This window comes from Nicotiana tomentosiformis, chromosome 6 (assembly GCF_000390325.3).
Source record: "Nicotiana tomentosiformis chromosome 6, ASM39032v3, whole genome shotgun sequence".
NCBI classification, from domain to species: Eukaryota; Viridiplantae; Streptophyta; class Magnoliopsida; order Solanales; family Solanaceae; genus Nicotiana; species Nicotiana tomentosiformis.
The window spans coordinates 90,005,081-90,017,477 of record NC_090817.1 but is presented as its reverse complement, the minus strand read 5'-3'; the positions used below and the strand labels follow the sequence as shown (position 1 = coordinate 90,017,477).

At 34.5% G+C, this 12,397-nt stretch overlaps 1 long non-coding RNA gene across 2 annotated transcripts; it reads right to left on the bottom strand.

Moving 5' to 3' along the window:
* Positions 1-537: 537 nt before the first annotated feature.
* LOC117281920 (uncharacterized) lies at positions 538-6,656 on the bottom strand. Of its 2 annotated transcripts, XR_004512550.2 has the most exons (6): positions 5,982-6,656; positions 4,119-4,360; positions 3,173-3,965; positions 2,878-3,036; positions 2,698-2,782; positions 538-795 (listed from the first exon to the last, which is right to left on the bottom strand). It is a non-coding gene; the product is annotated as an uncharacterized lncRNA (long non-coding RNA). The 2 variants fall into 2 exon arrangements; XR_011408735.1 differs by lacking the exons at positions 538-795; positions 2,698-2,782; positions 2,878-3,036 and having other exon boundaries at positions 3,043-3,965; positions 5,982-6,618.
* Positions 6,657-12,397: the final 5,741 nt, after the last annotated feature.

The window sequence follows — 12,397 nt, the reverse complement described above, 5'->3', positions numbered from 1 at the left end:
AGCAGAACCTTCTACCTTGGCAAACACTACTACAAAAAAGACCTTTAGCGGCAATACAAAATGGCTTTAGCGGAAATAACAATAGCCGCTATATCTTTTACCATCCAATAGTATTTTGCCGTTGATGCTGGGGTCGGCAAAGCCTTTAGCGGCTTTTCTCGCAAAAGCTGGTAAAAGGTATGGTTTATTGCCGCTAAAAATATTATCTTTAATGGTAATTGTTTGCGACAATTATAATGGCTACTAAATCCAATCCAAAACGGCCAACTATGCTTCTTTACCATCCATTTTTATAGCCGCTAAATTCAAAATAATTATCGCTAAAAGTTCGCATCTTTAACGGCAATTATTTTTTTGCAATTAAAATGGCAATAGTATCCCTTCTTAAAACATCTTAGTTGCCCTTTTAGTGTCCATTTTAATGGCTAATATGTTTAACTAAATTACCGCTAAAATTCAATATCTTTAAAAGTCACAAGCAATAATAGCAATAATTTGACCACAATTAAAATATAGTTACTACATTAGTATAGAATATGACCCAAATAATAAAATATATTAATATTAATTCAAAAAAATATAATATATCTCATTAAATCTTAACAAACAAAAGGAAGTACTAATCAAAAATATTAATATCACAGTATCCTAAAACATAAAAATATATTGTTTGGACTAAATAGCTAATGTCATCATAGTAACAATCCAGAATGATGGTATTCAAATGATGTCCGCAACTTTTCATCATTTTGAAATCTTCCAACAGCTAAATTATCGAACATGAGACTCTATGACCTAAAATTATAAAATAACTGTGTTAAAGGATAAAGTATAATATAAAAATATATCTTGAAAATTCCAATCATTGTTAGATACTTTGTCAGCCAACTCCCTCACCTAACATCTATAGATAGAAACAACTACATTTTTTTTATCGTGCATAACGAAGAACCATGGTCAAGCTTCAACTATTATTTGAACATCAATAGCTTCATAGATCAGATTGATAGATTTGGAATTTACAATCCTATTCCCTTCATAAACTAGCTAGCTCTTCATGAGGATTCTCTATAGGGACAACTGGATGAAAAACTCGAATGATGCAGATGTGAAAGGGGAAAAGGTAAACTGAATAACTCTAAACTTATCCATAAACATGAAGTGCTGAAACATGAGACTAGTGTTATCAAGCTCAACACTTTTCATTTAGAAAAACAAACGAACAACTTGTTTGGAAGCTCGGCAATGGGCATACTGCTAAGCTAGGCGCGAAACTTCTCATATTGTAGCTACACGTGATGGTGAGGTTAATTTGGGTGAGGTCGTTGCTACAACAGTTGCGCAAAATGTAAGGATCATGGCCAGTATACTAAGGAGGTAAGATTAACTATTGTAGCAGGTACACCAAAAACAATTGCTATTGTTGAAGCTGGTGCACAAACAACTTGTTTGGAAGCTGCATTTGTTAGTGCTGAGGATCGGGACCACGCTTCAAATTCATCTAATGGAGAAGGATTACATAGGAGTGCAGCTGGGGTTGAATGGACATTGGTGGTAAGGTCACCTACCAGGCAGAATACAACTCCAAGCTTGAGGAAACAACAGCGAAAATCTGCAACCTATCTGTTGGCTTCTTTTGGCACATCCCCGGAGATTTAGCTTTCAGAATAGGAACACCGAAACCTTCTTTTTCCTGAGTATCTCTGATTATTGATGCATCAAGTTTCAGGAATTGAAGATTTCCAGAAAAAGAAACTAATGTCATTTAGTTCAGCAGATTATTTGGAAAATTACAGGAAGAGAGCAAAGAGAACTATCAAAGTGCCAATAGGAGCAACTAATAAGATGATTCACTGTCTTTCAAGGAAGCATACATTGAACAACTTAGAGATAGATAGATGATTACCACCATATTACAGTTATGCAATGCGCGATTTGAGATGTTATGCACCAAAGCTTGCTTTCAGGAGAGACACATGCTATATTCTAACAGGCAATCTTGGAATTAGCATTCCTGATCACAAGTAGCTGATACAAATAAAGGAACAAGAAGAACTTGGGAAGGAACTTCAGAAGGTCAATAGCTTGGGAAGGGAAAGAGTTGCTCGGGAAAATGACATGCTGAGAATTCAACTCAAGAGGAAGAGAACATATCATGTTCCAAAGGAAATTGTATATTCACTTACCAAGTGTATTGTTTGTACAAAGCAAGCACTTATAGAATCCTAGCTGCAATTCTCTGTGCAAAAGAGGCAATTTTTCAATAGTCTCTACCATAGAAAGACCTTTGTTTGTAGATAAAGCCATCTTTTCTCATACTAGGCCAGGTGCAGTAAAGGGCAAGTAGATATATATGGACTTTGAATTAGGCAGAGGCGCATGGAGTGTAGAAGTAACTGAACCGGGTACTTATGACACAAAGTATAAAGCTAATATATTTAAATCTGTTTGCTACTTTCTTTCCTCGTTTACAAGAAGGAAACTCTTAGGCAGGCTGTAATAGAAATGTTCAACACATTCTAGTGCGTCTTGTATTTCTAAAAATTATCACAACCTTTGTGACATCAAAAATAGTGAGAAAAGTAAAGATATAAAAGCAAGAAACATCCAAGGTAAGCCCAAATACAACAACAAATTAATAAAAATCGAAGGAGGAAAACTCAAACAGTAGCGACGAAGGACAAAGATGAGTAGTACCATGAGAAGGTTGAGCATTTTCAGCAACACTAGGCATTCTTGATGTTTGTGGTACTCGTTCATGTCCACTATTGGCGTCGGGGATCTAATAAATATTAACATGTTAGATAACAATACTTTTATATGATTAGAATTTCATTTAAAATATCTAAAGTTTATGAAATGGAGTTACATGTTCACCTAAGGTGCCATTACTACTTTGAGGCATAGATGCGTTAGGAGCATATTCGCGCATTAATTGTCTCATTTGGAGTAATTCTGATTGCATATTCTCCTGATTTTGTTTCATAATATTCATTTCTTCATTTTATTTCTCCTTTAACTCGATTATTTGTTGTTCTAACCTTTGTATAACCTCATTAGAAGAATCATCTGCAGCAATATTTCCTAAGGAAGACCTACTACCCCATAGAATAGAAGGAGTTGGACCAAGTCCTAAACCACAAACATACCTACTTTTTTCATTTCCCAACACCTGGGAATAGACATCGCCTTCCCAAGCAATACTACGAGGAGGTTGCTCAGTAGATCTCTCACTATTGCTCATCCTTTCATTTATCATTTCCTGACCATAGAATACACAATAAATCCATTTTGGAATTCATGAATAGGAAAAAATGCACATTGCTTGACGGAGTCATCAAACCAAAAAAATAAAAGAAAGAATAAATCTTATGATTATCTTGACAGAATCATCATCCAGTGGCCTACCATCCTTACATTTTCTATGAGTTAGTAGGAAAATTTCTGCTCGTGTAGGATCTATCCCATTTACATCCTAATACAATAAAAATGATATCATATATGCATGACAAAAAAAGTTTAAATTATTATAGTTTGTAGCTTTCACAGGTTTACCTGCTCATTCATCAAGGTGGCAATACTTTTTGATCCTCCTGTGTGAGTCATCGTTTGCTTGGCCATATTATTTCTATTTGCTTGGGTACGTCTTTGTCATTGAAATATTAAAATGATATCTTATAAACTTTAAACAAAAATTGAGCATACCTAAAATCAAAACGCTATGAAAATGAGCAGATTAGGAGAATTTTCAAGGTTGATACCTTAACTTTATCAGAAATCCAAGAAGAGACAAGACCACTCCATTGATCCCTCGGCATACGACTTGGTCTATTTTTTAGTAAAGCGTCTTTAGTCTTATATTTTTGCGCATACTCACCCTTCAAACTGCACTTGTAATCTTTCCATTTCTTTCCTAGTGACTTTAAGACCCACGCTTCTCCATGTTTTGGGATAGAGAATTTCTTCTGAAAAAATAAAAGCCAATATTTATAAGATAACATCATGTATAAAAGATAAAGCATGTTCACAAAATAATAATAATAATAATAATAATAATAATAATAATAATAATAATAATAATAGTAGTAATAATAATAACAACAACAACTATTCCATACACTTGCAAAATCCACCAATTTATTCTATTCTTCGTTGTCAAACTTTCTCCAATCATCTACATGTAGAGGTGTTAGTTCTGGAGTTCTGGCAATAATTCCTAGAAAGCTAGCAAGCTTGCGACCCTCTTTCCCAATAGCTTGGTTACGATTATTAAACGGTACATCAATTATCTTTCACAGCGGAAGTTTCCAAATATCTTTTAGTAAAATAGGCCCACGAACCTTTTTTGCTTCTGAATTACCTAGAATGAAAAGGAGAACAAAACGTTAGATAGTACAATAGTTATTTAGGGAGTTCTGAATGGCATAGCTCAAGATGATGCAATACATAGTGAAGCTGATGTAGATGGTAAAGGAGCTGGTCAAAATATTAAAGTTGTCCCTGAGGCTATCACTGATCGAGTGGAGAATGAAGTTGGTGTTACACAGGTTTGTAGGCAGTAGCAGACTTTGAATTTGCAATTTGGGAATCATAAAATTGTTGCTACTGTGAATCTGATGACTGTAGCTAATGCTTCTATGGATCATGCTATTGGAAAAAGGCTTGGAATTAACAGAATACAAAGGTGTAAAATCTCATGTTGTTGGTCAAGGATCAGATGTCATTAAGCCACTAAATACAACAGTTGTTTCTACGCATGCTACAGTTCTAGTCGACGTTGCCAATGTTTCATCTGGTCCTAATGGAAGTGATCCGTGTGACTGAGAAGCAGATTGTAGATGGAAAGGGTTTGGAATCAACAAAATTTAATGGTGATAACTCATAGATTGTTGTTCAAGGATCAGATGTAAATAAGCTGCTGCCTACAGCAGGAACTGATGGAGGAGCTGTTGTAGCCTCAAAGTTGGAGGCTACTGTTACTTTGAATCCAACTGGTGATCAAACTAGTGTTGGGGTTATTAAACCTACTGCTGCAGTTGGTGATCTAGTTGGTAAACCATCAGGTCCAATCTCAGATTCTCAAGATTTGAATCAGTCAAAAGGGAGAGGCTTGTCAGTAGGTAATCGTGCACAATTGTCACCTAGAAAAAAGAATGTTCCAGCTCTCAAATAATTGCAGTGATTGCAATAACTAAATTTGAACCACAGCAACAAGAATGCAACTCGAATCTCAGCACTTCAAAATTAATAAAACCTCTAAAGGTCAAGGAATCACCAAGTAAATCAAATATCACTATGCAATAAGCTACTTAGATTCCTACAACATGCAGTATATCATAGCACAGACACGGGGCTAGGAGACAGCCCAAATTAAAGTTGGAGTTTACACCGTCATCAAATTTGATAGTTTTTAGATTTTTTAAAATCTATTCAATTATTAAAATAGCAGTGAAATAAAAGCTGCAACAACAATATTCGATCTACGGGACCCAAAACAAAGACATACTAGTATCCCTGAACAATAACGTATCTTTATTTCTTCATAGAGGTCTCAGTAACAACGTCTTCACTTAACAAGGAGGCATCGTCATTGCATCCCAAGAATATAAATACAATCGTGCTGACAATAGCCTTCAGATATGAGAACTCCATATCCTTGTCCAATTTCTTAGAGCAATGGGCACAAAAAGAACCCAAAAATCCAGATGTCTTTACGGCAGCCTACCAGAATACGCAATGTTATGAAAGCCCAAGATCACCAATAAGTTAAACCTAGAAAATCAATGAGTTAGGTACAAAAGCTTAAACAGAGCTAAACTAGTTTAACAAAATCCAAGAAGATTATCTCCGCCCAACCATTGGCACAACTTCTGTTAAAAAAGACCAACATCCAACCATTACAAGGAAACAAGGATAAACAGTGTTGAAAGCCATCATCTAATATTATACATAATCAAATTGCAATACTACAGAAGCATTACCTGAATCGTCATCATGTTGAATCTTAGTGCCACCATCAGAACTATTCAACTCATTAGATTGATCATCATGTGCTTGGGCGTCAGAGTAGTTCTGACTATCCATCAACTGCTCAATATATGGCTGGGATCTAGAATAGTTTTGACCATCCATCAAGTGCTCAATATAAGGTCTCACATATTCATCATAATCTTGTTCAATTACCAGTCGGTTGCGACCTCTAGTTTGCATAGTTCCTTTTCCAAAATAAAAAAATTATCTATATGCATTAAGTTATACTAGTACCAAATTAACTCCAACCAATCAACAGGTCACACGCAAAATAGGAGGAAACATCGTCCTCATCTCAAACTGTGAAAAAATATGAATAGCAATTCGTGCACACGAATAAAGCCTTGCGATAGAGATAGTTAAAGAGATAAAAAGTATTGATGCACCAGCAAAAACTATTGTCCAACGATAATAACACCTTAGCATATTGCAATACAATGGCTACAATCAGCAAAATATAAGTAAAAGAAAGCACAAAGAATTGACTCAAATCAACCAATACAAACATGGAAAATCCATAGCTGACTAACATGCATCTTCTATAAAATGACTCAAATTGAAAGCAAAAAAGTATATTTATTCAAATTTCTACAGTAAAAAAATCACAAGAAGTTCTTAAATAACACTTGCAAGAAAAATATTTCATAAGTTCCACATATCTTATTCAGAATCATATTCATTTTCATTGTCATTTCCTCCCTCAACACTAGCTTTACCATCATTTGGAGAAGCTTGAGAATGTATGTTTGTATCAATTACTATCCCATCGACACCATTTCTTACCTAATCATTATACTCATCTTCTGGAACACGAGTATTTTCTAAGAGAGCCAAGTTAGTGGTATCACTCTGCATTGATGTCTCAAACTGCAAACTATTTTTCTCTCCCATATTAAAAATATCTTGAGGTTTAATTAACCTAGGGACAAACTATTCATGATCTTCAGGATCTTGTACAAATATTACTTGTTGAGCTTGTTCTGTAAAAATAAAGGGCTCATGACGTTCTCGATCGCCAGAGTCTGTTAGGCGTGAGAAATTCACAAGTGTGAAACCCAAGTCATTTTACTTAACTCCTCTACCTTTTGTTACATCAACCCAATCACACTTAAATAAGACAATCTTAAATTCTTCATAGTAGTTTAACTCCACAATATCATTCAATCTGCCATAATATGTGATATTTGCAGACTTTGGAGTATTGTCACTTGTACTTGCATAACTTTCAGTCTTTGAAACAACCATAACACCACTATTTTGTGTCACCTTAAATTCTTCACTTTGCTTCGTTCAAAATCGATACCCGTTATTTACATTGAACGCATTAAATCTTTTCGCAATGTAACTCGGCCTTTTTTCAAGGACTTTAACATCCTTTAAGATGTTAGATGTGGCTTCAAGCTCCTTTACCTAACCAAATAAAAGATACAACTATAAATGTGGATATCTGTACAAGAAAAATAATTTAACATAACCAATGACTTAGTCCTACTACTTACTTGCTCCTTGAACCACTCATGAAATGTATCGAAATACACACGATCAAGTTGATGTTGAGTCAAACGACACTTACGATGTGATCTCTTGATTTCAGTAATATGTTCCCTATTCTTGTAACTCTCATATATTAATTTTGTTATCAATTAAGTAATAGATATAACAATTAATTTTTATAATTGTCAACCACTTCTAATCCGCAATTGAAAAGCACATATCGATGTGCTTGCAACCTTATTTTCTCATCCAACTCAAATACATCTACTCCACCGTACGACTCCCCAACATTTGGAAAAAGATATTCCTCTTTACTAGTCTCATACTCAATCTCATCACCACATTCTCTTGAACAATAAGACCTTGAATCTCCACCCTCCAAATATCGTGAGAAAAATTTCATACACTCATTTGCTATGTATGCTTCTGCTATCGAACCTTCTGGACATGCTCGATTACGAACGTATGATTTTAAAGTACCCAAATACCTATGGAATAAAATAATGGTATTAGTTTAATATTATAATATTTAACAACTAAAGATATATAATAAAGTTTCAGTGATATTCTTCATACCTCTCAATTGGGCACATCCAGCGATAATGTACTGGCCCCGCATGTTTAGCCTCAGTTGCCAAGTGAACTACCAAATGTATCATAACAGTAAAGAATCCTGGGAGGAAAAGTTTCTCCATAGTAGACAATGTTTCTGGAATTTTTTCTCCAAGTAACTTTAACTCTTCTACTTTTAGTTCTTTGCTACACAGAACACGAAAGAATGTGCATAGTTCAATTAAAATAGAACTAACTCTTTTATCTACTGATCTCCGCAAGGCAAGAGGAAGAAGTTCTTGCATTATAACATGACAATCATGAGTTTTTAACCCAGATATCTTTCATTTGCAAATGCAACATGAGATATTAGACGCATAGCCATCTGGAAACTTGGCATTTTGTAGTACTTCATAAAACAACTTCTTTTCCTTTTGAGACATTGTGAAAAAAGTAGGAGGAAGATATGCTTTCCCACTAGCTCGATATTGAGGCCATAAACTTGGTCTTATTTTCATCTGCTTCAAGTTCAATCGAGTTTCTAAGTTATCTTTAGACTTTTTACCAAGATTCAATAATGTATAAATTAAGTTATCACACACATTATTTTCTATGTGCATCACATCAAGATTATGGCACACCAAGTTAGACTTCCAATAAAGAAGATCGAAAAAAATACTCCTCTTTTTCCATGTATTTTTCATCACTCCACTTACCCTTTCACTCGACTTGCCGAGAGTAAATTTTATATATTTAACTTTATATTCAACACTAGTGACCCAGATACTGGACAAGGTGCAGGTCTTGTTTCTTTAGTACCATCAAACGATTTTGTATCATTCCGATATTTGTGTCCTGATTTCAAGAAGCGCCGATGCCCCATGTAACAAAACTTTCTGCCATGTGTGAGCCTTCTAGATTGAGTTTGTATGTTACAAGTAGGGCATGCAAACCGACCATAAGTACACTATCCAGAGAGAGTACCATATGCTGAAAATTTATTTATAGTCCACATGAGAGCTGCTCGCCTTTGAAATATCTCCTTAGCAGAGGCATCACATGTTTCTATCCCAACATCACATAATTCATTTAACTCTTCTATTAAAGGTTGCAAAAAGACATCAATATTATTGCCAGGAGCGTTTGGTCCAGGAATAAGTAAGGACAAAATGAAGAAATCTTATTTCATGCACATCCATGGTGGAAGATTATATGACATTAAAATCACTGGTCATGTACTGTGTACAGTTTGCATTGTGCCAAGTGAATTAAACCCATCGGAATCTAATTCTAGGCGCACATTGCGAGGATCTCCAGCAAATTCGAGATATTTACTATCAAAATTTGTCCAAGCTTCAGAATCTGCAGGATCCCGTAGAACTCCATCTTTGTTGCGCTGTTCATGATGCCATCGCATTGCTTTAGAAGTTTCTGAAGACATAAACAATCTCTGTAGCCTTGGTTTTAAAGGAAAATACCTTAGGACCTTGGCTGAAATTTTTCTAGCATCATTTTTCCATCTAGAAGCCCCACAAACTTTGCATTTATTAACATTCTTATTAGCAAACTCTTTCCTAAAAAGCATGCAATCGTTAGGACAAGCATGGATTTTTTTCATACTTTAAGCCCAAGCCTTCAACTATCTTTTTGGTCTCATAGAAAGAAGGAGGCAATTTTTCTCCTTCAGGAAGCGCATCTTTCAATAGTCCAAGTAAAGAATTAAAAGATTTATTTGACCATTTGAACGTGCATTTTATGCGATACATATGCAGCAAAAAGGACAGTTTGCTAAACTTCTTACATCCAGGATACAGTTCTTCATTTGCCTCCTTCATGAGTCGTTCAAACTTATCCACCTCTGGATGAGGTTGATTTCTAGATGGATGAGCAGTATTCTCTTGTACGTTTTGCTCCATGCCACCGCTTTCACTAATGTCAGTATCCATGAACTGTGTAACACCTCCAAATGCATCATGTATCATTCCTCGCATATCATCGCCCCTTAGAGTTGACTGGCTGCGGTTATTTTCTCCAGCATTGTTTGATCCCTTTAAAGACTCCCCATGACAAAACCAAGTATCATATGACGGTATAGTACCACTAATCACAAGATGATCATATGATCTAGCCCGATTTACTTGATGGATAAGCACACACTCCATACAAGGACATGCAATTTAAAAAATCCTCTACTCCCTCCAAATATTCTTTACTAACTCTATCACAATACATCCATCTTTTATTTCTAGGATTGTCCATGACGATCAAGATATTCCTTTCTTTTTTATAATTACTGCAAGAGCTACAAATTTGTTAGTAAAAAGGAGAAATTAATCAAAAAGGTAGTTCAAAATAAAATAACCATCCTATTAGTAGGTAATTCCATAGCTTAAAGATATCATTTTAACAATTGAAACTATCAAACATAAATCTATTAAAACTATCATTTTAACAATTAAACAGTTAAACTATCTCTAATTTTTTCTATGATTTTCACATATTGGCTCAATTTTATTTTAAGAATAGAATTATTAAACTTATAAATTAAATTTCTTCTATGGTTTTCATATATTGGTTCATAAATCTTTTAAACATAGAATTATTAAACTTATATTTTAGAGAAGAACCATATATCATATATTTTAAAATTTTCAAAACTTACTACTCATATTTGTTGAATTTCTAGATATATACTCCATTTTTACCAATTTGTTTTTAGCTCTTTTTGTTTATTGAGCGTCAATTTAACTAGTTCTAAAGCTAAATGGAATATAATTTAGTTTATATATTAAAAGTATACAATTATAAATTTAAAAAATCAATATAATTGCGATGAAATCATCCATATAAAGTTTTAATTAAAGACTACTTAAACCAAACATGACAAGAAAGAGACAGAGTAAATAAACTTAAAAAATTCAACAGATTATGCAAAGCCTAAAAGGGTGTGAAAGTTTTTAACAATAAGATGATTGCAGTGACATGTGGCTACTACATGGGCTGAATCGATATGGAATATTTTGCTATTTATAAACAGATCATAGTAATTATAGAACAAACATGTAAATGAGAAAGAAAATTAGCGAAAGGCGACTTGCCAATTTTCACCATAATGGTTCATAAACTTTTTAAGAATGGAATTATTAAACTTATAAATTATACAAATATTTTAAGGCAGGATATTTTGTGCGATGTAGACCAACTAACATACAGATTTTGTTAAAAGAAAAAGGGCACAATGGAAATATTGTGGAGTAAATTCTCAATGCGATACAATAGTATAATAGCCCAGGATGGATTTCATGAAAGGAAAGGATTCAATATGAGGCTAAACGAACTTTTGGGAAAAAGCAGTGCATTTGTAAAGTACAGGACTTTGGAGTTAACTGTTTTATCTTGTTGCATAGATGATGTTACTGTGTCCATGAATTACCACTGGAAGGGTTATCGTAATGGAATCGATGACTCAATTGATGAAGCTAAGGGGCAGCAGTGTAACCAAAACATGCTACTGCAAACCAATGGGATGAAGCAACTGGGGATACTATCAAATTTCATCAGACAAGTAAAGACAGCAGATGATAATGGACACACAGAATGGTCTATGCTCAAACATTACAGTATATTGTATGAAAATGCAGGTACTTACTGGATTCCAGATGTATAAATTACAGCAACATACACGAGAAGCGAAAACAATCCAACTATCTTGAGCAGGGGTCCTCATGCTATCACGCTAGGATGCAAGAAATGCACAATGGCAATATCGAAGTGAACTATCAATCTAACAACAGCCAGATATCACAAATGACTTAGCAAACACAGAAAAAGCTATACTTTCACAAATTCACAGCCTATTCAAAAATCTACAGCCAAACATGAAGTCTTGAAATTAAAGTTTCCTAAGATGTAAACAATAGAGCAACATCAATCCATTGTAAATCAATCCATATAAACAATTGAGCAGCATCAATCCAACATCTATTGCAAAATGATTGCAAGAAACTGATTTAACAAGGGAAGAACAGAAGTTAACAGGGGAAGATGAGAAGGTAACAGGGACGAGAGAACTTACCTGGAAAAGAATCGATGAGGACTATGAGACTATGGCAGGTCGTTGATGCAGCAACAATTTAGGTTTTCGTGTGGCAGCGATGGTATACCTTTCTATTAAAGGGAATATGTTTTCCTGAACTTTTCTAATTGGAGGTAACCGATAAATCTCGTCCAAAAAAATTGGAGACAAGATGTTTCTCTTTTTGCGTGGAGAGAAAAGTTAAAATAATAAAAAATTAAATTCAATTAGTAATTTTTAGTGGCA